Source organism: Psammomys obesus, unplaced genomic scaffold (assembly GCF_907164565.1).
Source record: "Psammomys obesus unplaced genomic scaffold, mPsaObe1.curated_primary_1811, whole genome shotgun sequence".
Lineage (NCBI taxonomy): Eukaryota > Metazoa > Chordata > Mammalia > Rodentia > Muridae > Psammomys > Psammomys obesus.
In genome coordinates, this window is record NW_026585895.1 from 3205182 (window position 1) to 3232062 (window position 26881).

The following is a 26881-nucleotide window of genomic DNA, read 5'->3' on the forward strand; positions in this document are numbered from 1 at the left end:
TCTTCTTCAGGGTGTGTCCACTGGTAGGTTTCTCGTGCTCCAGGGTCGACCCCCACCCTCACACACATATATCCTTAACGGTAATTGGACTTACTGAACTATCAAAAAACAGCAGAAGAAAGAATGAATAAGTGACTTAAAGTTAACAGGGATTACTGTTGTGGGAAATATGAGATGAGAAATGATAATTTTATGTGAACATAATACTTTTGTAAATGTATGAAATTTCTTAAAGAATAAGAAATCTGATATTTTGTAATTAGTAAGATAATATGATTAAAGATTGGATCATGAAATTTTAGGAAGTTTAAATCAGTTAACATATTTTTGTCATTTTCATTTTCATAATCACATTTACATACTAATATATAGCTTTCACTATCGGTAGATTTTTTTGTATTCTTGCATATAAATGATAAGAGGAATGATTCGTTTTAGAATGAACAGAATTTAAAATAAGTATGCATTCTTTTAACAATGTTCTCATTTGTTCTATGTAATAAAACACTCGACATAATTTCTCCCAGCCACAAAAAATCATATATAAGCACACATATATATAAATCTACATATCTATCTATCTATCATGTATCTATCTACCTATTATCTATCTATCATTTATCTATCTACCTATTATCTATCTATCTATCTACCTATCATCTATCTATTTACCTATCATCTATCTGTTATCTAACTTTGTGTTTATATGCATACATAGCATCCAAATTACCCTGCTACACATATTTATGCATTATTTCATTTAGTTACAAAATTATGTGCATGTGTCTGTGTCAACATTCATATTCATTGTAAAGCCAATTAGGTTAATTTTATTTAAGTTGAAATGATTTAAAATATAAAAAGTAGTAAATAAATATTCAGATAGACTGTTTTTTTAAAACCAAACCAAATGAAAATTCTCACCAATCTTCTTGTGACTCTATGGTCTACAGCATTTCATTTACTATATAATATATTTACCATTCTGTGACTCACTGGAACTTCATGGTATGGCAATATGTGAGTACACTTATTTAAGGAAAGTTATTTATTACTAAAATTATCATCATTACTAGAGTCATAAATATTAATGTCACACATTCTAAGTTAAAGGCCGTTATAAAAAGACCAACTCTACCAAAGCAGTATGTGTGTATGTATATCATAACAATATACATATGTATTGTGTATATAGTTCATAAAACATAACATGAGTAATACCCAACTAACAATTGGCATGGCACTGTAAGCCAACTTTGTGTTTCTATTTACCCAGCAGTCAGCTTCCTGCTAATTTAGTTTTTCATTCAGTCACTTAATAATTCATCTAAATGCCTGATGAGCAAGGAGAACCTATCAAGCAATATTGAGGATACCAACTGTGGAGTACAAACAAAAACATTTTAATCTACGAAAGGCTTACTCAGTTAATGAGTACCAAGGTAGTTATAAAAGAGATCATTGATTAACTGCGAGGAGGTGATAATGCTATAATTTCCTAAAACTACTTAAGAAAAAGTAAGTTGTTATTTTCAAGTATGATTTTTCTGTAGTTAATTCAAAATAATATAGAGTAATAGTCGTTCCCTTATTATTTGTAGGCTTACTACTCCTGACATGTGTACATTGTAATTATTGCACTATTAATATATAATTGAGCATTATAAAATAGATTATGTACTTAAAAATACATTACCCTCTGTGGTAGGCTCCTGTCCTGTTCCCTGTTTTCTCCCTCCTCTGATGTCCATCCTCTTTGCCTTTCTGAATGGGGATTGAGCATCTTAGCCAGAGTCCTGCTTCCTATTTAGCTTCCTTAGGTGTACAGATTTTGGTATGTTTATTCTATATTATAGGTCTAATATCAATTTATGAGTGAGTATATATAAAAAGATACTCTGTATCTTTTTGCTTTTGGGATACCTCACTCAGGATGATCTTTTCCAGTTCCCACCATTTACCTGCCAATTTCATGATTTCCTTGTTTTTTTTTTTTATTGCTGAGTAGTATTCTCTTGTGTAGATGTACCATAATCTCTGTATCCATTCCTCAACTGAGGGGCCTCTGGGCTGTTTCCAGCTTATAACTCATAGCCAAACTTTGGGCAGAGTGCAGGGAAACTTACAAAAGAAGTGGGTGATAGTTAAGACCTGGAGAGGACAGGAGCTCCACAAGGAGACCAACAGAACCAAAATGTCTGGGCACAGGGGTCTTTTCTGAAACTGATACCCCACCCAAGGACCACTCACGGAGATGACCTAGAACCCCTGCACAGAGGTAGCCTATGGCAGTTGAGTATTTAAGTGGCCTCCATAGTAATGGGGACAGGGACTGTCTCTGACAGGAACTGATTGGCCTGCTCTTTGATCACCTCCCCCTGAGGGGGGAGCAGCCTTACCAGGCCACAGAGGAAGACAGTGCAGCCACTCCTGATGACACCTGATAGACTAGGATCAGAGGAAAGGGGAGGAGGAGCTCCCTTATCAGTGGACTGGGGGAGGAATAAGAGGAGGGGAGAGGGAGGAGTTGGAGTAGAGAAGGGAGGGAAATACAGGGGGAATACAAAGTGAATAAACTGTAATTAATAAAATAATTATAAAAATTAAAAAACACATTACCTTGTAAATTCTCAAGTCTAGACTCTAAGACAATGAATAAGTGATTTCAGCATTCCAGGCAGGGGTGCATCTTCAGGAGGATAGAGCTGATAGCCAGAAAATGGCCTGTCGTTCCATCTCTTCCTCAATAAGGAATCTCTTGTACTTTGGATGAAAACCAATTACATTCTTCAGTTTTAAATCACATTTTTTTTTCTCATGATGAACAGAAAATGTTTTGCTGGAACTTATAACCATTGGCCCCAATTCTGCCCTTTGGAGTTAGGGAAACAATCTAATTCCCTTCCACATGTTCTAATAAAAGTATTTATTAAAAAGTGGGAAATTTTTATTTTCCTTGTGCTGTAAGTGAATACAGAGAATTGCCCAAGGGACTTCCTTTCTGTTAGATTGCATGCCAATAAAAACTGCTTTAAAAATCCTGTGCTGGATGTGGCCAGGGATCAACATAACGAATACTAGTGCCATGAAAGTGACAAGTTCACAGAAAGGAAGTACAGTAAAAGGAAGTACAGGAGAAGGACATGTCTGGGGAATTCGAAACCAAAAGGAATTCTGGCCAGAGAAGAACAGATTTGGGGGATCCATATAAAATTTCTCTTACCTTCTTCAGAGCTAGAAATTTTGGGAAAGTTTATGAGGAAATTGACAAGGGCAAATTAAAATAAACAAACAAACAAACAAAAAAAAAAAAAACGAACAAAGCAGCATTCCAAAATAGTTACAGAAATTTCATATTGATGTTGCATGAATTTGCATATAAGAATTTGAGTATTTTATATGAAACAAACTTACAGATGTACATAAAGCAAAGCAGTAATATATGGTAATGAAACTATCTCCCTTAGGACCTGGTGTCTGGGCCTCCCTTCTATGTGTGGATGCTTTTTGAGCCCATTCCTCCTTGTCCCAGTGTCTCTGTGAATTAGTCCTGTCTAGAGGGTGATTGAGTGCAGTTCTTTTACTCTCTGTTTCATAATTGATTACATCTATTTCTATTTGAAGTATGATTGATTATAAACATAATAGTTCAGTAGGGGTTACAGAATTTTGCTGCAATTATCTTTTTTCTAGAATCTCTTCCTCTCTCACACACCTACCAGGATTTACAAAATCTATGTGAATGCATTCAGGCTCTATGGAAAATGACATAGTGTTTGTGTATATCATACTTGCTCCCCTATGCAGCAAATCATACGTAGAATTCTTTGAATAAACAGAACAATGTGGATGTTAGGTAAAGAATTATATTTAGGCAATGTTGATAAAAGTACATATGCTCTATTTATGAGTAATTCTTTCTCAATATTTTCAAACTGATGTTGATTGAATTACACACAAGAAGCCTACATACACAGACTGTACTCACCTATTACCTAGAAGAATAAAGTGTTTTCACAGGATTCATCAGAAGACTTTATTCCACATTTTAGAATACATGATACTTTTGGAATGACAGATTTTGGATAGGAAGAAACCAAGAAAGCATAGGGAAATGGAAAAAAAATCCTCAAGACAGTGAAATAGAGAAGATAAAGAAACAGAATCTGAATTCTCTTAGATAAGATTTAAGCATTAAGAATTCCATCATGAGACCTGATAGACTAAGAAAGGGGAGGAAGACCTCCCCTATCAGTGGACTGGGGGAGGGGCCTGGGTGGAGAAGGAGGAGGGAGGGTGGGATGGGAGGGGAGGCTGGAGGGAGCTACAGGGGGGATACAAAGCAAATAAATTGTAATTAATAAAAATCAAAATTAAAAAAAAGAACGTCACCATCACTTGATATCTATGTGTCTGTGGATTGTAGCTTGATTATCCTATACTTTATGACTAAAATCCATTTATAAATGAAAATGTACCATGTGTGTCTTTCTGCTTCTGGGTTACCTCACTCTGGATAATATTTTCTAGTTCCATGCATTTGTCTACAAATTTTAGATGTCTTTGTTATTAATATCTGAGTAGTATTCCATTGCGTAAACATACTACCTTTTCTTTACCCGTTCTTTGATAGAGGGACATCTAGGTTATTTCCAGTTTCTGGCCATTACGAATAGAGCTGCTATAAACATAGTTGAGCAAAAGTCCTTGTGGTGCAGTGGAACCTCTTTTGGGTATATGTCCAGGTGTGGTATGGCTGGATTCTGAAGAATATGATGTGAAGAACTAGTCCCAACTTTCTGAGAAACCATCAGGTTGATTTCCCAAGTGGTTGTACACGTTTGCACTCTCATCAGCAATGGAGTGTTGTGGATATAAACGTGTTTTTGTTTTGTTCCCAGGTGAGGGACTTGGGGCTGATTCAGATGGTCCACAGCAGCAGACTATTTGCCTCATGCAGGCTCTGGGAGGAGCTCCTTGCCAGCTGCAGATAGTTTAAATCTGAAGATTCTGAAGAGAATGAATGACAGAGCCCAGAGAATGTGGAGATCAGAAAAAGAACAAGGCTATTCCTGCTTCCACCTTGCTGTTCCTGCTTGCTGTTGTGACACAAGAAGTTGGAAATCTCCTAAAACAAGAATTGAACTGGCTCCATGGAACCCAATGGCTGACCAGCAGGAAGCAGCTAAGACAGAACTGTGCCCACTCTCCCACTAACCCTTTCTCTCACCTGCTTGGTGTTGGGGTGTTAAAAGGGATTGGGGTGGAGTAGGGAGAAAAAGATAAAAGAGTTTTTGATCTTAGGCATTCTGACTGGTGTAAGATGTTCTCAGAGTTGTATTGGTATGCATTTCCCTGATGGCTATGGACTTTGAACATTTCTTTAAGTGCTTCTTGGCCATTAGAAATTCCTCTGTTGTGAATTCTCTGTTTAGCTCTGTACCCATTTTTAACTGGGTATTTGATTTGTTGATGTTGTGGGGATGCATGCATCTCACTCAGGAGGGGAATGAAATAGAGATGGGGGTAGAAGGAGGGAGGAAACTGGATGGGAGAGGATAAGGAAGGGAACAAGAGTGGGGATCATGAATGATGGGGTAAAGCTGAAACTGAGAATGGAAATCAGTGTGGCAGGACTTTTAGGAGTCTATGGTGGTGACCCTACCTGAGACTTCTACCAGTGGAGATATGGAACATAAAGAAGCCACATCCTATAGCCAGGCAGAACTTTCAGTGCAGGGAGGAGGTACCAACACACCCCAAAACCTTCTATCCAAATTTCATCCTGCTTCCAAGTAGTACAGGGATAATGATGGAGCAGGTATTGAGAAAACGGCCAACTAATGACTGTCCCAACTTGAGACACACCCTATGGCAGAGAGACAACCCCTGACATTATTAATGATACTCTGCTTTGCTTGCAGACAGGAGCCTAGCATAACTGTCTTCTGAGAGGCTTCATACAGCAGCTGGTGGAAGCACATGCAGAGACCCACAGCCAAACAAAGGGTGGAGCTCAGGGAGTCTTGTGGAAGAGTGGGAGGAAGGGTAAAGGGAGCAAATGGATCAAGTCCACCAAAAGAACCTACAGAGTAAACTAACCTGGGCCCGTGGGGGCTCAGAGACCCTGAACCACCAACCAAAGAGCAAGCATGGGCTGGACTTAGGCCCCTACACACATGTAGCAGATGTGCAGCCTGGTCATCGTGTGGGTCCCCTCCCAGTGGGAGGGGGGCTCTCTGACTCTGGGTCACTAGCTGAGCTGTCCTGTCTGGCCTCAGTAGGGGAGGATGCAGGATGTGGCTAGTCTTGCTGCAACTTGCTGTGGCAGGCTGGGTTGCTTCCCATGGGGGCCTCCCCTTCTCCCGCATAAATGGATGAGGGGATGGTGGACGCAGGAAACGGGGAAGAGAGGGAGGAGGGGGCTGTTATCAGGATGCAAACTGAATAAAAATAATAAATAAAAATAAAGAATTTCACTTTCATTGTTGCAGGGGTGAAGAGACAGTCTTCTATCCAATTAACTTAATGATCAAAACCTGCAAATGAGGTCACACAGTTACAGGTGAACAGAACAAAATACTGACTTGCACATATTTGTTCCTGTTTTAAAGAAAATTGCCTAAAGGTCTGTGCTCTGAGCTTACACAACACGATCATAGAAAGGGAGAGGAACACTACCATAACAACACACAGTTTTGATTGACATTTATTCACTTTACATCCCAATCATAGGCTCCTGTCATATCTCCTCCCTCTTCCAGGCTGTGCTCAGTTGGTAGGGAAAGACGGCTCCCCTCTCTGAAAACACATGATATTAATGCAGAACAAGGAGCCTTTACATCAGCTCATTCTGGAATGACTGCATCCTAGTCATAAACTGCCACCATGATGAATTTCCCAGCCTCCATCTCTGCATGTTCCTTCCAATAGTAAAAACTTCCACTGGATAACAAAATATAAATGGAAGAAGGATGCATTAACTGGACTTCCTACTGTTCCTTATTTAGGGTACTTTGCATTCACTATTATATTTCCAAGGGAATTTCTATTCATCCATGTCAGAAATTTTTAATTTTGTTACCATCAGTTTTACAATTCTAATTCTTCCTTACAGATATTTAACCAGCAAAACATCTAGCAACAAAATAAGAACCAGTTATAACCTAGCATTCTTTAGTTTCAATTTAATCATGAAATGGCCTCTTGTTTCAAATATTGGTGTGATAAATGAATTCTAACAAGAAAAATGTATTCACAATGATATAAAATTACAAACAAAGCTCTACCTTATGACGTGTGCAAATATCAAGAATTTCAAAATGCAAAAACCGCTTGTACCTCATTGGGTACAGCAGTTAGCATATGTGAGGCTTTACTTAGTGAAAACAGTGTAACCACACAGACGGACTGAAACAACTCACTTGTAGTGTGTATTGGAAAGGGCGCAGCAACAGTTTCCTTTCCTGTACTCGGTACAGAAGTCCTCAGCTATGGAGGGAGAGTATGCAAAACCATGTGTTGCTTATTTACTCAGAAATTGCTTGACATATGGAAATCGCACCCAGGTGGAACTCATTTTGTACACTGGTAGAGGAATATACACCTTAATATAAAATCTGTTAATTAAAAAATGGAAACACCCAGCAAAGATATTCCATTCTAAATTGTTTAGTTTCCAGGTTTGAGTGACATCAGCCGTCATTGCGGTTAGACGCTCTGCTTTGTTCTGAGTTCCAGTAGGTTTTGAGTACAATCAATTTGACAAGTATCCCGTGAGTACTGCACAGCAGATGCTTTCTGCCCTGTCTCTCTCTATTGTCCAGGACACGGAAAAAAAGAAAGAGAAAGGGATCGCACACTCGCTCCTAAGACGCTCTCACACAGTGTTCTGTGGAATTATTGTCAAATGTAGGACGATATTTTCACAAAGTAGATGCTATACGAAAAGTCCATTCATATGTCAAAAGTTGCATGGAACTCTGGGGGCTATGCAGTTGCTTAAATTTTTTTTATAAGTTTACAGTCATGGCTTATGGTATCTTTTCTCCAACTCTATTACATGTCTTTTATTCTAAACATAATATTGTAAATAATATTAATCTATTGGACAAATTAAATTGCTCCTAGAAATAAGTTTCATTATCTACTCTGAAACAATCCATTATACAACCCATAATTTGCTACATAAATGAAAAAAATTGCCACATTTTACTGCAAATACTTTAATAATCTCAAACATAATCCATTTCAATATTCTAACCTGCAATCATATGGGCTTGGTGTTACTTTTCCAGACAGTAATGAGAGTATAATTAAAAAGGTGTCTTGAATTTTTCTACAATCTTCAATTTACACATAGTAATAAATTACATTTTTGCTAAAGCCGTAGATTGAAGCTGAGAGTAATTTTCCAGAAAGTTAAATTACACTACAAGTTTAAAGAAATAAAATGTCTTTATGATACAAGGAGCTCCAGTAACTTTAAGATGGTTTTATAAAAGCAGACCTGACTTTGATGTTAAATCCATATTATAGATGAAAATTGTAAGAGATGAAATAGTATCAGTTACATCTTACTTTCTGACAGAAACTTATAAGTGGAAAGAACAAATTTCTGTAAGCCTGAACAATTCGAATTATTGTCTTTCTGCACACCTTCACCTTCTAATCTCATCCTCAATTTAGTGCATCACATTTTGAGATACACAAGAATGTCTGCAGCAGGCAATAAGCTGAAATGACCATGAAATATGAAATACGATATGTGAGCTATGATGCGATAACTCTTGCCTGGATTTTAGTTTTGTTTTTTGTTTTTTTTTAATTTTCGTATCATCTCTCTCACTTATTCACTGTTGAGGGTTATGGGGGAGACACAAGGTAACCGCCGGGCCCCAAGACTACCTAACAGAATGCTCCATTTGCCTCAGAGAAGCCTGTGTTACAGCAGTTTGATGTTTCAAATTGAGCAAACTGCAGTCCTTGGTGCTTTGGTCAGATAGTACATTCAAATTTGTAAAATGCTCTTAAGTAAGTTTCAGATTAATTTGCAGATAATAAAGTCAGATATTCCAAATTTTCAGATAATAAATTCAGATAACGTTCAAAAGCCTTTCTTGATACAAAGTTAAGGTTATTATGGATAACCTGACTGATGGTCTGTGAACATGTTGGAGGTTTGTACATGTAACCCAGAGGTGTCTCTGAGCAACCCTTCTGTCTGAGACAAGAGCCTTGACTTTGTTCCAGTGCACTAGGAAGCCTGGTCTGTTGTTTTGACAAGTGCCCTCACCATGGAGCTCAGACTTGCTGCTTCATCATGAAAACGTTCACACTGCCTCAAACTTGGTAACATGGAGACAGGTTTAATGATGGTCTCTGAACCCAGTGCGAATATCGCAAAGCTCCCTAGGAAATAACTCATGGGCTTTGTATACCAGTAAGCCATATGTACACATGCCAAATGGTTGAACCTTGAACAATATAACTCTGATAAAAGTACAAAAACATAGTTCCTGGCAATTGGGTAATGGGCTGATGGACGTGAATTCATGTGTTAAGTAGACTCAGATGAAGAACAGGAAGAATACTCACACCACTTAGACATAACCTTGGCCCATAGGAAATCGGCTGTCTTCGCTGGTTTTCCAACGTGACAGCTGGTGGTAGTGATGATTTCTAGGCTGTCAATTTCACTAGATTTAGAATCACCATGAAAATATTTTTATGTTTCAGGAGTGATTCACTGGGAAGAAAAAAACACATGTTGAATGTAGGCAGTGGTGCCCTGTAGGTCAAAGGCTGAAATCAAAATAAAAAGTCTGCATAACAAGGATCAGGGACATTCACTTCTCTCCATTTCTTGATGGCATATGCACAGTGAGCATTCTGTCAGTGCCGGCATCCCCTCTCTTAGCTTACTACCATGGAGCTGTAAGCTAAAATAAGCCCTCCGTCTCTAAATTTTCTTCTTTTTGTGTGTTTTAGTCAAAACAACAAGAATAATCAATGCAATACAATTCTGTGAAAAAAATGTTTTCTGTTGGGAATTTATAGAATAAGATGGAGACAAGGATCCTCTTTCTGTCTGAGGAACATCAGTAATCCTCAGCATCTGCTTCCTCTGCCAGCTAGCCCAGGAATGCATCGTCTCCAGACAGCTACTGCCCTGCGTGGCTCTCCTTGTCCGCGATGTGTGTGCTTATCGTGGAGGGGTCGTTCAGAAGTCTCCACTGCATCTCTGATGCACTGATGCCCCTCTATTTCAGGTACCAGGCTCTACTTACCAAGGATCTGTTTACTTATTTATTTTTACTTTTACACGGAGAAATCATGGAATTCTGATGTAGCTCTGTGAAAATTAGAGGACAATATTCAAGAATCATTTCATTCTTCCACCATGTGATCAAATTCAGGATCAGGTTTCAAGTCAAGAGCCTTTATCCACGATGGTGTATCACTGGTCCAGCACTTCTCATTACTTTCATACTATTTCCTGACTTCATTACAAAGTTGTCATTGTATGTATAAGTTTGAGGCAGTATAAAATATATGGTAATAAAAATGATAATGAAAATATTGAGTTAGTATATTTGATTATAATCTATTTCTTAAAAAATGAATTGTTAATGATTTATGTTTATAGAAATTTTAGGACATCATTCTGGTAGACTCCTCCCAAAACTGCTAGGCAAGAATGATTTTACCACATTGTTTTAAAAAATTTGGAACTAAAGCAATATGTTTTATATTAAATAGTGCCTTGTCAAGGCAAAATGACAGAGTTTAAATTTAGACTACCCTGTTCAACACAGAACAGTCTGCCTGTAACAAAAGCAACAAAGAGAGAAACAAAATTACCACCAATTCAGGTCCTGGAAGTTTTCTGAGGAATAGACACATCATCGCAGCTGGAACTGTTTTGTTTAATGAAATGATTTGGGGGTTGTTTTTGCATTTGTCTTACTCACTAACATGTTTCGTTTTTATTTTCCCCCTCAGGAATCACCTCTTCCTTGAGCAAATTCACACAGTAGTTTGAATAGGTCATCAGGCTTCTCAATCCTCTCAAGATGTCAAACAACAGATGCTTCGTGAATGATGAGGTTTTGAAAAGTATTAGAGCACGAGAGGGGATGACTTGGATTATTCAGTTCTACACTATTACTTAATATAGCTGTGTGAAAACAATTGTCCCAGAGTGCCGAATCATCTGAGAGAGTCATATGCAGAAACAGCTGCAAAAGTCCTTTGGAATGACAATTCTAAAGGAAATTGTATAAGTGCAGAAATTTACTGGCACAAAATTTAATTACATTCTTACAAAACTTGCATATGTGAGGAAAAATAAATTTAAATTTTATGCCTACAGGTGAAGCAAAATATTAATAGCCTATCTCTAATTTTAACTGAATATCAATAGTTAATAATCTAAATAAAATGAGCAGGTTAGTTTTGTACATATCAAAAATAAGTTGAATATACATAATTCTTACGGAGATATTTTACATTATATATGTTTATTTTTAGCTCTTTGAGAAATTAGTACATGCTTTAACCTAATCTCCCTCTGCAATTTCTCCCAGATCTGCCTGCCTTCGCTAAACAACCAGCTTTGTGTTCTTCAGTTTTTCCTTCTTAAAGACCTGCTTGTGCTGCCCAGATGTTCTCAGATATTTGGCTTTACACCGGAAAAAGCTTGACTTATCTGGGGTCCATGTTAGAGGAATCTTCTCAGCAGCTAACAGACTAGACAGACTCATGACCTTAAACACAGAACATGTGAAAGTGGGGAAGAAATTGATAGAGGGCAGTGCAGAGGAAACAGGGTGGGAGGGCCTGAGCATGGGCTTGATATAAATCTTGATATGAATTCTATTACAGGATGTATGAAATTACCAACAAAATTTCTCCTGCTCTCAAATACTAGTTGTGGAGTCAATTATTTGTATCATTTAGTTAATATTTTCATGTTTTATGAAAGTGACATAAATTATAGAACCATATAATTTTATAGTATTCTGGCAACTGATTTTTAAGCCCACTCCTACTTAATCCTGTACACAAGTGAAAAGATGAGAGGTGGGCTGCATGCAATCAAATAAAGGGAAGAAAGGACTGCAGGGTGTTTCAAGTTCCTTCATTCATCTGCTTCTGTCCCTCACAAATTGCCTCAGCTGTCATTGATTGGAGGTGAAGATCAATGCAAGGCTTCACCAGATGCTGTGCTTAGAATATGAAATACGATAGGCCTATGTGTTTGAAATTTATCCCTTGCTGGTTGGTGGTTGTGTAAGGGAGACTGTGGAACCTTTAGGACGCAGGGCATTGCTTGAGGAAGTACTTCACTGTGGGCAGGTTTTGAAGTGCTGTAGATTGGTCCCACTTTCTAGTGTGGCTGAAACGTGGCCAGCCAGCACCCTGCTATTGCTGCCATCCCTCCCGTCTGCCATCATGTTTTCCTTGTCATGTTGGAACCTTATGAGAAAAATAAGGGTTTCTCCCTCCCCTAAAACTCTTTTCATTTAGTATTTTATCACAGCAAAAGAACCTAACACGCCATCCTAAAGTAGGAGTAGGACAGATGTCTCAAGCTCTAGCAGAGTTATTCAAGTACAAGGTTTAACGGTGTTTGAAGAGTAATACACATACAGTGTCTTGTAGCGACCCTGTGCACAATAGCAGGAGTTTCGCTCTTTCTCTGTCCTATGAAGGCGCCTGTTAAAACAAGAATGTGAAAGCGGTCTTACCCCTTTAACTTGTTAAGGACACCGACAAAAGGTGTTGTCTTTGTACCTGACTGCAGATCCGCACTAGATACCAATTCTGGAGCTGTAACAATTAATGTTTTTCTTCATAAACTACTCAGTCTTACAGATTTTATAATAGAAGTTAAATGAAATAATTAAAAAGAAATGGCAAAGTAGAACTGCTATTGATGTGAATATCCTGAAACAGTGTCAGGCTAGGAAAGTGGTGAAGTACACACTAGAAATCTGTGATCCTATGAGCTAAATGTGCTTCTCGTAAAGTCTTTGTAGAAAGACAAAGTAAGCTACCCAATATGACATGTAACAATCTTGACCCCTGAGAAGATAGAACACTGTTGGGGTTTCCAGAGTTCTAGAATTATCTCATGAGCTTTGAGTGAGTCCAGATAAGGCATTTTGTCCATAATCTTTTAAAGATGACTTGCAATAAAATTTGAAATTTGTCTTAAATCACTTGAAAAAAATTTAAAATAACTACTACATTATAGTTGATGAAAATATAAGAAAAATGTGACATTTATAAATGAGTTGGTAAAACAAATATCTGGAATTTGTTTCTACTCGGTCGGTCATTGTATCTCAAAGTCATACACAAAATTTATTAAAACATTATTAGCATACTACTGTAAACAACACAAGATAGGTAATTCCATACATAGCACAACTGTGAAGGTGAGATGGTAAGAAGTCAGTAAAATCCTGTATGACTGTTTCCATACACTATATCAATCGCATACACTATTCATATTCCAAATCACAAAATAATGCCTTTGCAAGCTAACTTAGAGACATAAGTAACTGTATGTAAAGAATGGGATGTGAGTGATGGAAACAGGAATACAAATCCTGAACAAAGAGCAAGAGTGAGCTCCTTACTGGGGGAGTCCCAGAAAGAAAAATAGAATGTCTTGTTCTCGTTAGGGTTTGTATGTTGTCTGCTTTTCATTTTGTGAGTCACATTTGAATATCAAAAGGAACCTATTTTCTACTTACTGTTAAAGAACAAAATACTGGGAGATAATTAAAAATAAGCTTCAATTTTTAAGCAGATACCATGTGAAGAATAGGGGTCAAACAAAGACTTGCAGTACAATGACTTAAAATCAATTTACAAGAACAAAAATTAATAAAAAATTTGAAAGTATAATAATGTGAAAAGATGAAAAAGAAGCCCAGATGTTGGAGAGACACCAAGAAATACAAATAAGTAGTATAGAAAAGGGAGGAAACATGTCACATGATCCCATTATTTGGAATAATAACCAATAACACATTTAAAGGGCATAACAAACACATTTCCATTAGTTTTAGAATTTTAACAATATACAAACAAAATTAATATAATTCTGCTTTAATTTTGAAAAAATGTGACAATTATTTTATTCTATTCTGTTCATTGAACTAAATGAGTTCTACTTATGGACTGAAATGACCTTTATTCATACATGTGTTGGGTACTGTTCAGTAAGGGTTAGCATGTTATCTGCAGTATGTCTGTTTAGCACACAGTGGAAACTGTTTCTTAAGGTGTGTTTTCCACAGTTACCCAGCTACAACAGCACAAAGGAACTTCACATCCTGTCTAACTGGAACTTAAACACCTTGGTGGCTGACACCATCTCTTTTCTTCCAACTCTCCTTAGCCTCAGGTAAACACCATTTCATGTTTAAATTATACCAGACAATAATCCACACTTGAAGGCATTATATTTCATCTGTCCATGGTGTGGTACATGATAAGATTTCATTGATTATCACAACTGAATAGATTTCTGATGTACATATGTATATACATATAAATGCATATATATATGTATGTTTCTAAATATTTATCCCCAAATCAGGTAATCAGTTAATGAATACTTAGGATGTTTTCATTATTTGACATTTTGGATTGTGGTTTAATAAACAAAGTAGTGGAAAGGTCTCAGCAAACTACTGATGTCATGTTCTTTAATTTCCTTCCAAGCTCTGGGATCACTGGTTCATTTTCCAGTTGTATTTTAACTTGAGGTCTGGGGTAGACTATAATGTTTGTCCACTTTTTATTCCTCCATGGTTGCATGAGCTCCAACATCATCACATGTCACTTCTTCCTTCCGTAACCCACTGTTACTATACAACATGATACCTTGTAGGTTTTTTTTTTATTCAAATTCCAAATTCTGATAAATGTAGTTTTTGAGAAAAATCTATAGTGTGCATAATTATGAAACTTCATCAGTTGTGTGATTGGGGGACTTCACTAAGCATTCTCTGTCTTTATGGGGAAAAAGTTATTGTAAATTCTAAAAATCACCTACTATGAAAATATTTAATACACACTTCTATATTGTTTGAATATTTTCATTTCTAGTAAAATGGTTGTTATTGTTTTGATCCCACGGGTGCCATTTTTAAATCAAACAATGACACAATGAACATCACAGCTGTCGGGGAACTTGACTCTTCTGCTCACGCGTGCAGCATTTTCCCCTAAACTCTGCTGTGTTGTGTGTGTTCCAGTGCTAATTCACCTCAAACCAGGCCAGCTCTATGGCTACGCCATAAAAACCTGTTGTGTTGATGTTTAATTCTAAAACAGAGAGATGGGTCTGGTTGAGAACATAAAACATGGAGGTCTGTCTCCCCTAGTATCTGACCCCAGCCTGTCAGGCCTCATCAGGACTGTTTGGACCCTCTTTCTATGTGGCCTGGAAAGGCCACCCCACCACTGGGAAGTGATCAAAGAGCAGGCATCAGAGTTCATGTCAGAGACAGCCTCTGCTCCCCTTACTAGGACACCCACTTGGAGACTGAGCTGCATGGGCTACGTCTGAGCAGGGGGTCTAAATGCACATAGTTGCCAATAAGAATTTTATCTCTTCATGGAGGAGTTAAATTCCTTCATTGTCCTTGTCTGTTTATATCAATATTTTAGTGTTTATTGGTGTGATCATAAAGGTTATTAGTATGATAATAAGGTGGTCATGTTGCTATACATCCAGCACACAGTCATGTCTGTGTGGTCAAGACTCCATGACAATTCTATTCGTACATTGCTTTAAAGAGTCTGTCATTCCTTTTTAAAATTTTACCAGAGATCTAGTTGAGTTTCCCCATTTCTTAGGCAATTATATTCTATCAATGTATTGTTAATGCAGGTCAACATAATAGTCCATAGATGATATACTAGCTGTCACATTTAAAACATTTTTATAAGGTATTATTTAGGAAAGGGCAAGTTACCTTTGACTTTTACAGGAGGAAATTTTCTCTGTTACTGTGAAAAACTTTCAAAGAACTATGAACTTAGTTATTGCAAGTTCAAATGTGAAATGTTGAAGATATTATAGAGAAAAGGACCTGTATAATACTAACTTAAGAAATAAAAATAAGTAAATGTTGAAATTAGATTATGATTCTGGCTCTTTGACTTTGGTTGAAATTTAGTGAAATTTAGTTATACTTATGATTCACTAACAAAAATAATGTGAAAATTAACATATTGATGTGATACCCATTTCAAGACAGGTGAAGTATGAGGAGTTTTTATGTCTTATGGTTAATTGTGCTATAAACTTCAAGGATGCTCGATTTGCATTTGGCAGCATTCTCCTATTGTATGAACGGTACCACGATACCTAATTATCCTACAGGTGCAGGGAGGGGACAGCTAGCAGGGAACTGTGCCAAAGGCCTTATAGCAGATGTGGTTTACCTGCCCTTTTTAATAGTACCAAGGCCACCGAGAAACTACATCGAATTAAAGAAAACTAAAGATAAGTGGTAACTAAATGGAGACAGTAAAGCTATATATCCTGGAACTATAATATAGATGGCTGATAAGCTTCAAACTGCAGGAGTCAGAATTATATTCCTCCGTCATGTTAATTATCAATGTTGTTTATTGTTTCCTGCATTCATGGAATACAAAAGTATTTAAGCATAATAGGTTACCATGTGTATAGATGCTTTTGTATAATAATAATGATTAAAACAATTAGTGGAGACTGTTCAGAGGCTTTATGCACTATTATGTAACTTTCTGTAAAGGTTTAATTATCTCCAGATGAGTTTAAAGGAAATATTGAGATAATTGTGTCTCTTTAATGAAAATGCTCTAGATAGTATTTTAAGACTTCTGGTAAAATAGAATCATCTCATGAAGTTATATTACTTCTGATGTATCACATATTTTGGCTTTTGTTATTCAACTTCAGAATATATGTTATCAGTCACTAATATATTTTGCTGACATGTTTTTATTTATTATTTATTGTTATTCACTTTAAATCCTGGTTGTAACCCCATCTCTCCTTACCATCCAGTCTCTTTCCTTTCCCCTTCCCTACTCCTCAGAAAATGGAATCTCCTTTACCATCCACCCCAGCTCATCAAGCTGATCAGGACTAAACCTGATCAGTTCCCCTGTAGCCTGGCAAGGCAGTCCCACCTGGGGAGAGTGATCAAAAAGCTGGCAACTTCTTTCAAAGTCTATAGGAACTTTGTTGGTATTTTGATGAGAATTGCATTGAATCTGTAGATTGCTTTTCAGATGATGGTCATTTTTACTATGTTAATCCTACTGTTCCAAGAGCATGTGAGATCTTTCCATCTTGTGATATCTTTTCCAATTTCATTCTTCAGAGACTTGAATTTTTTTTACAAGTCTTTCACTTGCTTGTTTAAAGTTACATCAAGGTAATTTATGTTATTTATGGCTATTGTGAAGGGTGTTGTTTCCCTACTTTCTTTCTCAGTGCTTTTGTGTTTTGTATACAGAACTCAAAAAATGATTTTTTGAGTTAATTTTGTATCCAGCCACTTCACTAAAGGTATTTATTAGTTGTAGGAGTTTTCTATTAGAATTTTGGGGGCCACTCATGTACTCTCTCATATCATCTTGAAAGAATAATCCTCAATTTCATATGCAAAAAAAACAGAATAGCTAAAATAATTTTGTACAATAAAAGACCCTCTGAAGGTATCTCTATCTCTAATTTCAAGTAGTACTAAAGAGCAACAGTAATGAAAATGGCATGGTACTGGCATAGAAAGACCCAGGAACAAACCCACACACCTACAGACACCTGATTTTTCACAAAGAAGCCAAAAACATACAATGGGAAAAAGGTAGTATCTTTCAACAAATGGTGCTGGTCTAACTGAATATCCACATGTAGAAAAATGCAAATAGACCCATACATATCTCCCTGTACAAAGTAAAGTCCAAGTGGATCAAAGACCTCAACATAAAAGCAAACACACTAAATGTGTTAGAAGAAAAAGTGGGGAAGAGCCTTGAACTCATTGACAACTTCCTGAACAGGACACCAACAGCACTGGCTCTGAGATCAACAATCAATAAATGGGATCTCACGAAACTGAAAAGCTTCTGTAAGGCAAAGTACACTGTCAACAGAACCAAATGACAGCCTACAGACTTGGAAAAGATCTTCATCAACCCTACATCTAACAGAGGGCTAATATCATATATATTAAACACCAACAAACCAAATAATCCAATTAAAAATGGCGTACAGAGCTAAACAGAGACACAGGACTATTGAATGGATGAGAAATACTTGAGGAAATGCTCAACATCTGTAGGCATCAGGAGAATGGAAATCAAAATGACTCTAAGATTCCATCACACACTAATCAGAAATGCCAAGATCTAAAACTCAAGTGACAACACATGCTGGAGAGGACATGGAGAAAGGGGAACCCTCCTCCACTGATAGTGGGAATATAAACTTGTACAACCACTTTGGAAATCAATATGGCACTTTTTCAGAAAACTTGGAATAGTGCTACATCAAGACCCAGCTTTACCACTCCAGGGCATATATATAAAAGGTGCTCAGCTATATAACAAGGATATTTACTCAATTATGTTCATTGCAGCTTTATTCACCATAGCCAGTATCTGGAAACAATCTAGATGTCCCTCAACAGAAGAATCAGTACAAAAATCCTGGTATATTTACAAATGGAATTCTACTCAGCTATTAAAAACAAGAAAATCATAAAATTTGCAGGCAAGTTCATGGAATTAGAAAAGATCATGCTGAGTAAGGTAACCCAGAAGCAGAAAGACACACATGGTATGTACTCACTTATAAGTGGATATTAGACATATAATATATGATAAACATACTAAAATCTACAAACCTAAAGAAGCTTAACAACAAAGAAGACCCTAGGAAAGATGCTAAATTCTCATTCAGAAGGGAAAAATGAATAGAGACCAGAAGCAGTAGAAGAGAGAGAACAGGATGGGAACCTTCCACAGATGACCTCTAAAAGACTCCATGCAGCAGGAGATCAAAGCAGATGCTGTACAAGGACTCACAGCCAAACTTTGGACAGAGCACTGGGAGTCTTATGGAAGAAGGAGATAGTAGGACTCAGAGCAAACAGGAACCCCACAAAGAGAACAACAAGCCAAAAAAAAAAAAAAAAAAAAAAGCAAAACAAACAAACAAACAAAAACCAAAACCAGTACAGGACCCAGGTGTGAGTGCAGAGACTGATGCATCAAACAAAGACCTTGCATAAAGAGGACCTCGACCCCTGCTCAGATAGAGAGCTGTCTCCATGGGGGCTTCTAGTAAGGGGATAAGAACAGTCTTTGATATGAACTGGGTTGCCTGCTCCTTATCACTTCTCCCTGGTGGGGTGACCAGCCAGCCCACAGTGAAAGAGGATCCAGGCAGTCCTGATGGGACTTTATAAGCTAGGGTCAGACAGTAGGGAGGAGGACTTCTCTTACCAGTCGTGTATGGGAGAGGAATAGAAGAGGAAAAAGGAGGGACTGTGGGATGAGGAGGAGATGAGGGAAGGGTCTATAACTGGGACACAAAGTGAATTAATAATAAAAATGATAATGAGAATAATAAGCTGGCAGGCAAGTGAGTCCAAGTCCAATGCAGTCTCTGCTTTCCTCACTTGAAGAATTTAGGACACCTAAGCTGCCCATCAGCTACATAGGTCCAGACCATGCATGGTCCTTGGTTGATGACTTCATCTCAGCAAGCCCTTCTGGACACTGGTTAGTTTGCTCTGTTCGTCTTCTTGTGGAGCTTTGGTTCCCTCCAGGTCCTACTCTCTTTCTTTACTCCCACTTTTCCACAACATTCCCAATGTATCTTCCAAAGTTTGGCTGTGAGTCTCAGTATCTGTTTTGAGGCTTTGCAGTGTAGAACCTCTCAGAGGACAACTCTGTTAGGCTCCTGTCTTCACTTAGCTGAGTGTCCTTCATAGTGTCAGGGGTTGGCACTCTCTCATAGGGTAGGCCTTCATAGGGATTGTTTGAACAATCCCGCAAACTCTGCTCTATCTGTTCTTTCTTTATACCTGCACATCTTGTAGGCAAAATAAATATTGGGTTGAAGTTTTTGTGGGTGTTTTGGTGTTCCCCTACCTTTTAGGAGACTTATTTAGTTAGAGGGGGTCCTCTTCTGCCTCTATGGCTTCTTGTTGATGTGCTTTAAATAAACTATATATTTTTAAATAAATATATATTTATAAAATATATATATTTTTATATTTTTCTGCCTGTTCCACCCCAGTCCCTTCCAAAACCCCAACACCAGGTAGGAACGAGAAATGGTTAGTCAGAGAGGGGGTGCAGTTCCCTTTGATGCTTTTTGTATCTAAGGTTATGGTCGTAAGGTTCCTTGGAGCCAGTCCAATCCTTGTTCAACTTCTTTCATTACTGCAACAACAGCAACAGTAGTCAACGGAGGAAGCAGCAGCAGCCCTTGGTCTTTCTCTGAGCTCCTTACTCTCTGGGCTCTGGCATTTATTCTCTCTCCAGAATCCTCAGAGTTAAACTATCTGCAGCTGGCAAAGAGTAACTCTCAGAGCCTGCATGAGGCAAATAGTTTGCTGCTGTGGAACCTCTGAATCAGTCTCACATTCTGCACCTGGGACCAATACATAACATGTTTATATCCACAACAGCCTCTGCTCCCAGAAGTCTCTGCTTGAGTCTCCCTCATATCCACCCAGGAGCCTTCCCTGACTTAGGTCTCCAGCATGTCACAGAGATGTTCTCACCCTCAGTTTCTCTCTTCTCTGCAGGCCTTCTGTATCTCCACTCCTGTACCCCCCCTTCCTGGTCTGATTGCCACTGTCATATGTCTCTGCACCCCCTCTTCTGCTTGTTCCCTCCCTTTGTCTGTTTATTCCATCTCCCCTTCTGAGTGAGGTTTATGCATCCTCTCTTGGATCCTCCTTGTTATTTGTCTTCTCTGGGTCTGTGTATGTTTATCCAGTACTATAAGCTAAAATCCACTTCTAAGTGAATACATATCCTGTGTGTCTTTCTGGGTCTGGGTTATCTCACTCAGGATGATTCATTAATTTGTCTGAAAATTTCATGATTGCTTTGTTTATAATAGCTGAGTATTGTTCCACTGTGCAAACGAGCCAGTTTCTTTACCCATTCTTCAGTTGGGGAATAGTTAGGTTGTTCCCATATTCAGGCTATTGTGAATAAAGCTGCTATGAACATAGTTGAACAAGTGTCTTCTGTATGGTGATGCATGGTTCACGTATATACTCAGGAGGGATATAACTGAGTCTTAAGTTAGAGATATTCCCAATATTCTGAGATAGTGCCAGATTGATTTCCAAAGTGGTTGTGCAAGATTGGGCTCCCACAAGCCATAAGGAGGGTTCCCCTTTCTCCACATACTGGAAAGCATTTGCTGTCATTTGAGATTTCGATCTTAGTCATTCTGACCAGTTTGAGATGAAATCTCAGAGTCATTCGATTTGCATTTCCCTGATGAATAAAGATTTTGAACATTTCTTTAAGTGCTCTCAGCCATTTGAAATTCCTTTGTTGAGAATTCTCTGTTTAATTTCTTGCCCCATTTTTTGATTGGGTTATTTTGTTTATCGGAGTTTGATTTCTAGAGTTCATTATATATTTTGGATATCAGCCCTTTTTTAGATGTAGGATTGGTGAAGATCTTTTTCCAATCTGTAGAATGTCGTTTCCATCTACTGACAGTGTCCTTTGCCTTAGGGAAGCTTTTCAGTTTTATGGCATACCATTTATTAATTGTTTATCTTAGAATCTGAGCTATTGGTGTTCTTTCTAGAAAGGTGTGTCCTGTGCCAATGAGTTTGAAACCTTTCTTTGCTTTTTCTTGTAATAGATTTTGTGTATGTGGTGTTATATTGATGTCTTCGATCCACTTGGACTTTAGTTTTGTGAAGGGTGATAAATATGGATCTATTTGCATTTTTCTATATGTAGACATCCAGTTAGATCAGCACCACTTGTTGAAGATGCTGTCTTTTTTTCCATGGATCCATGGTTTTGGATCCTTTGTAAAAAATCAAGTGTCCATAGGTGTTTGGGTTCATTTCTGGTTCTTCCATTCAATTCCATTTATCCACCATTCTGTATTTATTACTATTGCTCCATCTTCTATCTTGAAGTCAGGGACTGTGATTCCTATAGGTTTTAATATAAGTGAGTATATACGATATGTCTTTCTGCTTCTGGTACCTCAGTCAGGATGATCTTTCTTTTGTTATTTTTTTAACTTTTATTAATTACACTTTATTCATTTTGTATCCCCCCATAAGCCCCTCCCTCCTCCCCTCCTGGCCCTACCCTCCCCCATTTCTGCATGCATGCCCCTCCCCAAGTCCACTGATAGGGGAGGTCCTCCTCTCCTTCTTTCTGATCTTAGTCTATCAGTTCTCATCAGAAGTGGCTGCATTGTCAGGGTTCTAGGTTATCTCCACGGATAGTCCTTGGTTGGAGTATGAGTCTCTGGGAAGTTCCCTGTGTTCAAATTTTCTTGTTCTGTTGCTCTCCTTGTGGAGTTCCTGTCCTCTCCAGCTCTTACTATTTCCCACTTCTTACATAAAATTCCATTCACTTTGCCCATCAGTTGGCCATCAGGCTCAGCATCTGCTTTGACAGTCTATACTGCAGAAGCTTTCAGAGGCCCTCTGTGGCAGGTTCCAAGGTTGTTTCCTGTTTTCTTCTTCTGGCTTTCAGAGGCCCTCTGTAGCAGGTTCCTAGGTCGTTTCCTGTTTTCTTTTTCTTCTGATGTCCATCCTCTTTGCCTTTCAGGATGGGGATTGAGCATTTTTAGTTAGGGTCCTCTCTTTTGCTTAGTTTGTTTAGATGTTCAGATTTTAGTGGGATTTTATTCTATGTTGTATGTTTATATGAGTGAGTATATACCGTGTGTGTCTTTTTGCTTCTGGGACAACTCACTCAGGAAGATCCTTTCCAGGTCCCACCATTTACCTGCAAATTTCATGATTTCCTTATTTTTCATTACTGAGTAATACTCCATTGTATAAATGTACCACAGTTTCTGCATCCATTCTTCAGTTGAGGGGCATCTGGGTTGTTTACAGCTTCTGGCTATTACAAATAAAGCTGCTACAAACATGGTTGAGCAAATGTCCTTTTTGTGTACTTGTGCCTCTTTTGGGTATATGCCTAGGAGTGGTATGGCTGGATCTTGAGGAAGCGCTATTCCTAGTTGTCTGAGAAAGTGCCAGATTGTTTTCCAGAGTGGTTGTACAAGTTTACATTCCCACCAGCAGTGGAGAAGGGTTCCCCTTTCTCCACAACCTCTCCAGCATGTGTTGTCCCTTGGGTTTTTCATCTTGGCCATTCTGATGGGTGTAAGGTGAAATCTCAGGGTTGTTTTGATTTGCATTTCCCTACTGGCTAATGAGGTTGAGCATTTCTTTAAGTGCTTCTCTGCCATTCGATATTCCTCTACAGAGAATTCTCTCTTTAGCTCTGTTCCCCATTTTTTAAGTGGATTACTTGGTTTGCTGCTTTTCAGCTTGTTTAGTTCTTGATATATACTGGATATGAGTCCTCTGTCAGATAAAGGGTTGGTGATGATTCTTTCCCAATCTGTAGGCAGTCTCTTTGTTTTGATGACGGTGTCCTTTGCTTTACAGAAGCTTTTCAGTTTCATGAGGTCCCATTTATTGATTGTTGCTCCTAGAGCCTGTGCTGTTGGTATTGTGTTCAGGAAGTTTTCTCCTGTACCAATGAGTTCTAGGGTATTCCCCACTTTTTTTTCTAGCCGATTTAATGTGTCTGGTTTTATGTTGAGGTCTTTGATCCACTTGGACTTCAGTTTTGTGCAGGGTGATAAGTATGGTTCTATTTTCATTTTTCTACATGTAGACATCCAGTTGGACCAGCACCATTTGTTGAAGATGCTATCTTTTTTCCATTGTATGGTTTTGGCATCTTTGTCAAAAATCAGGTGTGCATAAATGTGTGGGTTTATTTCTGGGTCTTCTTCGGTTCCATTGATCCACCATTCTGTTTCTTTGCCAGTACCATGCAGTTTTTATAACTGTTGCTCTATAGTACAGCTTGAGATCAGGGATGGAGATACCTCAGAAGATCTTTTATTGTAGAGGATTGTTTTAGAAATTCTCAGTTGCTTGTTATTCTATACGAAGTTGAGAATTTTTCTTTCCAGGTCTGTAAAGAATTGTGTTGGCAATTTGATGGGAATTGCATTAAATCTGTAGATTGCTTTTGGTAAGATGGCCATTTTTACTATGTTAATCCTGCCAAGTCATGAGCATGGGAGATCTTTCCATCTTCTCATATCTTCTTCTAATTCTTTCTTCAGAGACTTGAAATTTGGGGTCACTCATGTATACTACCATATCATTTGCAAATTGTGATACTTTTACTTCCTCCTTCTGAATTTATATCCCATTGATCTCCTTTAGTTGTCTTACTGATCTAGCTGAAACTTTACGTACTATATTGAAGAGATTCAGAGAGAGTGGGCAGCCTTGTCTTGTACCTGATTTTAGTGGAATTGCTTTGATTTCTTGTCATCAAATTTGATGTTGGCTTCCCTTATATAGCCTTTATTATATTTAGGTTCAGTCATTGTAACCCTGATCTCTCCAGGACTTTAAACATGAAGGGGTGTTGGATTTTGTCAACGGCTTTTTCTGCATCTAAAGAGATGATCATGCATGTTTTTTTTTTATCCTTTGAGTTTGTTTATATGGTGGATTACATGTATGGAGATGGGAGTCTTCTTCTTTTATCCCTATTATTATTAGATTTGATCTTTTCATAGTGTCCCAGATTTCTTGGAAATTGTTTCAGGACCTTTTTTAGATTTAACATGTATGTTGAACTATCTTTGCATCCCTGGGATGAAGCCTACTGGATCATGGTGGATAATGTAATTGATTTTCACTCTGCCTGTTATCATTGGAGAAAGTGCAGTGCTACCTTACCGTGTGTTAAAGGAATTTGCTGGGGTCTCCTCATCAGGAAGTGGTCTAAAGTCAAAGGGCTGTAGACCCTTTGACAGGTGGTAGAGGAAGTGAAGCTGTGAAGGTGGATAATTTAATATAAGCTGAGGCTGGACTTCATGTAGAGGTTTGAAGAAGAAGAGTTGTCCGTCAATCATGCTGGGAGACTAAAGTCAACAGAAAGCAGCCACAGGAAGTAAGTGTGTCATCTGAAAAGCTTTTCAGCTAGTCACTGGAGTAAAGCTATGCACAGCTGGAAAGTAGCTCCACAGATGTTTAGCTGGAATTGCCAGCAGCCATCTGAAGAAAAAAATGGCTGCTAAAGCAAATGTGTAATAGTTAAATAAATGACTACAAGATTTACTGTGAATCAAGAGAAATTACCATAAAATTTTAATGAAGAGCCTGCCCTCATCACTAGCCAACAGGAACAACTGCAAAACAGCACACACCCTGTAGGACCCAGCACACGTAAGGCAGCTCCCAGTCAGAATCCTCTGCACGTATGGCCTCCACATCACTGTTCTATGTTCTACTCATAAAGCGAAAAACCAGTCCACATAGCACAGAGGAGGTACTCATGGGCACACCTCCCTTGCCATAAGATATGAAAGAAAGGCTATATTTGCCACTCATAAGCCTCTCAGCATACAGCACTGAGAAATATGAACAAGAGAAAAATTTTCTGACAATGTATGTTCATGCTAACAGTAAGGGATTTTGACAGATTCTCGGGTGTCTGAATAACCTCATCAAATTCATTTGAATTTGTATGCAATGTTACTTTAATTGCTTTGCCCTTTTATAGAGATCATACCCATTAACAAAATTATCTTATAAAACAACTTTTATTTTTCTAACCACAACTACTAAAGAACATGGGAGAACAAACATGTAAAATTCAATAGGATGTTTTACAATAAAGGAGGGGTGGAGAGAGAGTGTGGAGCGAGAAAGCTGGAGTTGAGGGGAATTTGAGGGTTGGTGTGGAGCCTAGTGCAGTGGAACCATCCTGGAATCTTTTTGGGAGACCTAGTGAGTACTTCCAATAATGGAGAAAACAGTCTGTACTGGCTGTCTTTTGTAGCGAGGTCAGGGATCCAGTGTTAGGACAGGTTACACTCAGCTGAGTTATTGGCTGAGGAGGTCCTGGGGAGATCCCTAAATAACCCAGGCTGATGCTAGGACATAAGGTTGCTCTCTGAAAACTGACAGGAAGGCTCCATGGCCAACGACAACTCTTACTCAGCTCATTGAAAGTAGAAAGGATGAGCTGGTGTGGGCTTTGAACCTTCGCCCCTATGTTTTAGTCTCTTTGGTATGCTGCAGGACATGGAAAGAGAAACTTAGATACCAATCCAGCCACAAAAGCCTTCAACCTACGATCTGTCCTGCCTACAAGCTGTTCTGGGGCAATGGTGGTACCGAACATGAAGGAGCGGCCAACCAACATTTGTTTTAACTTGTGGACTACCACAGGAAGTGAACCCATGCCATGCACTGCCTGGATAGCCAGGAACCGGGGTCAGGATAACATAGAGATCTTGACTGGTGTGTGTGTGTGTGTGTGGGGGGTAATTCAATGAAATGATTCCTACTGGTATCTGCCATAGTCATAGATACGTTTCTTGTTCAGTAGTCATCAGAGAGTTTTTCTTAACCTTCAGACGGGAGAGGGTGTAGAGACCCACAGCCAGGCCTTATGCAGAGAGTGTAAATTGAAGGTGTTCATCAAGTCCCTACCCTCAGAGATTAGGGAACCCCATGGAAGAGGGGGAAGAAAGGACTCTGGAGTCAGAGACTGAAGTGACAAGCACAGGGCCGGCAAG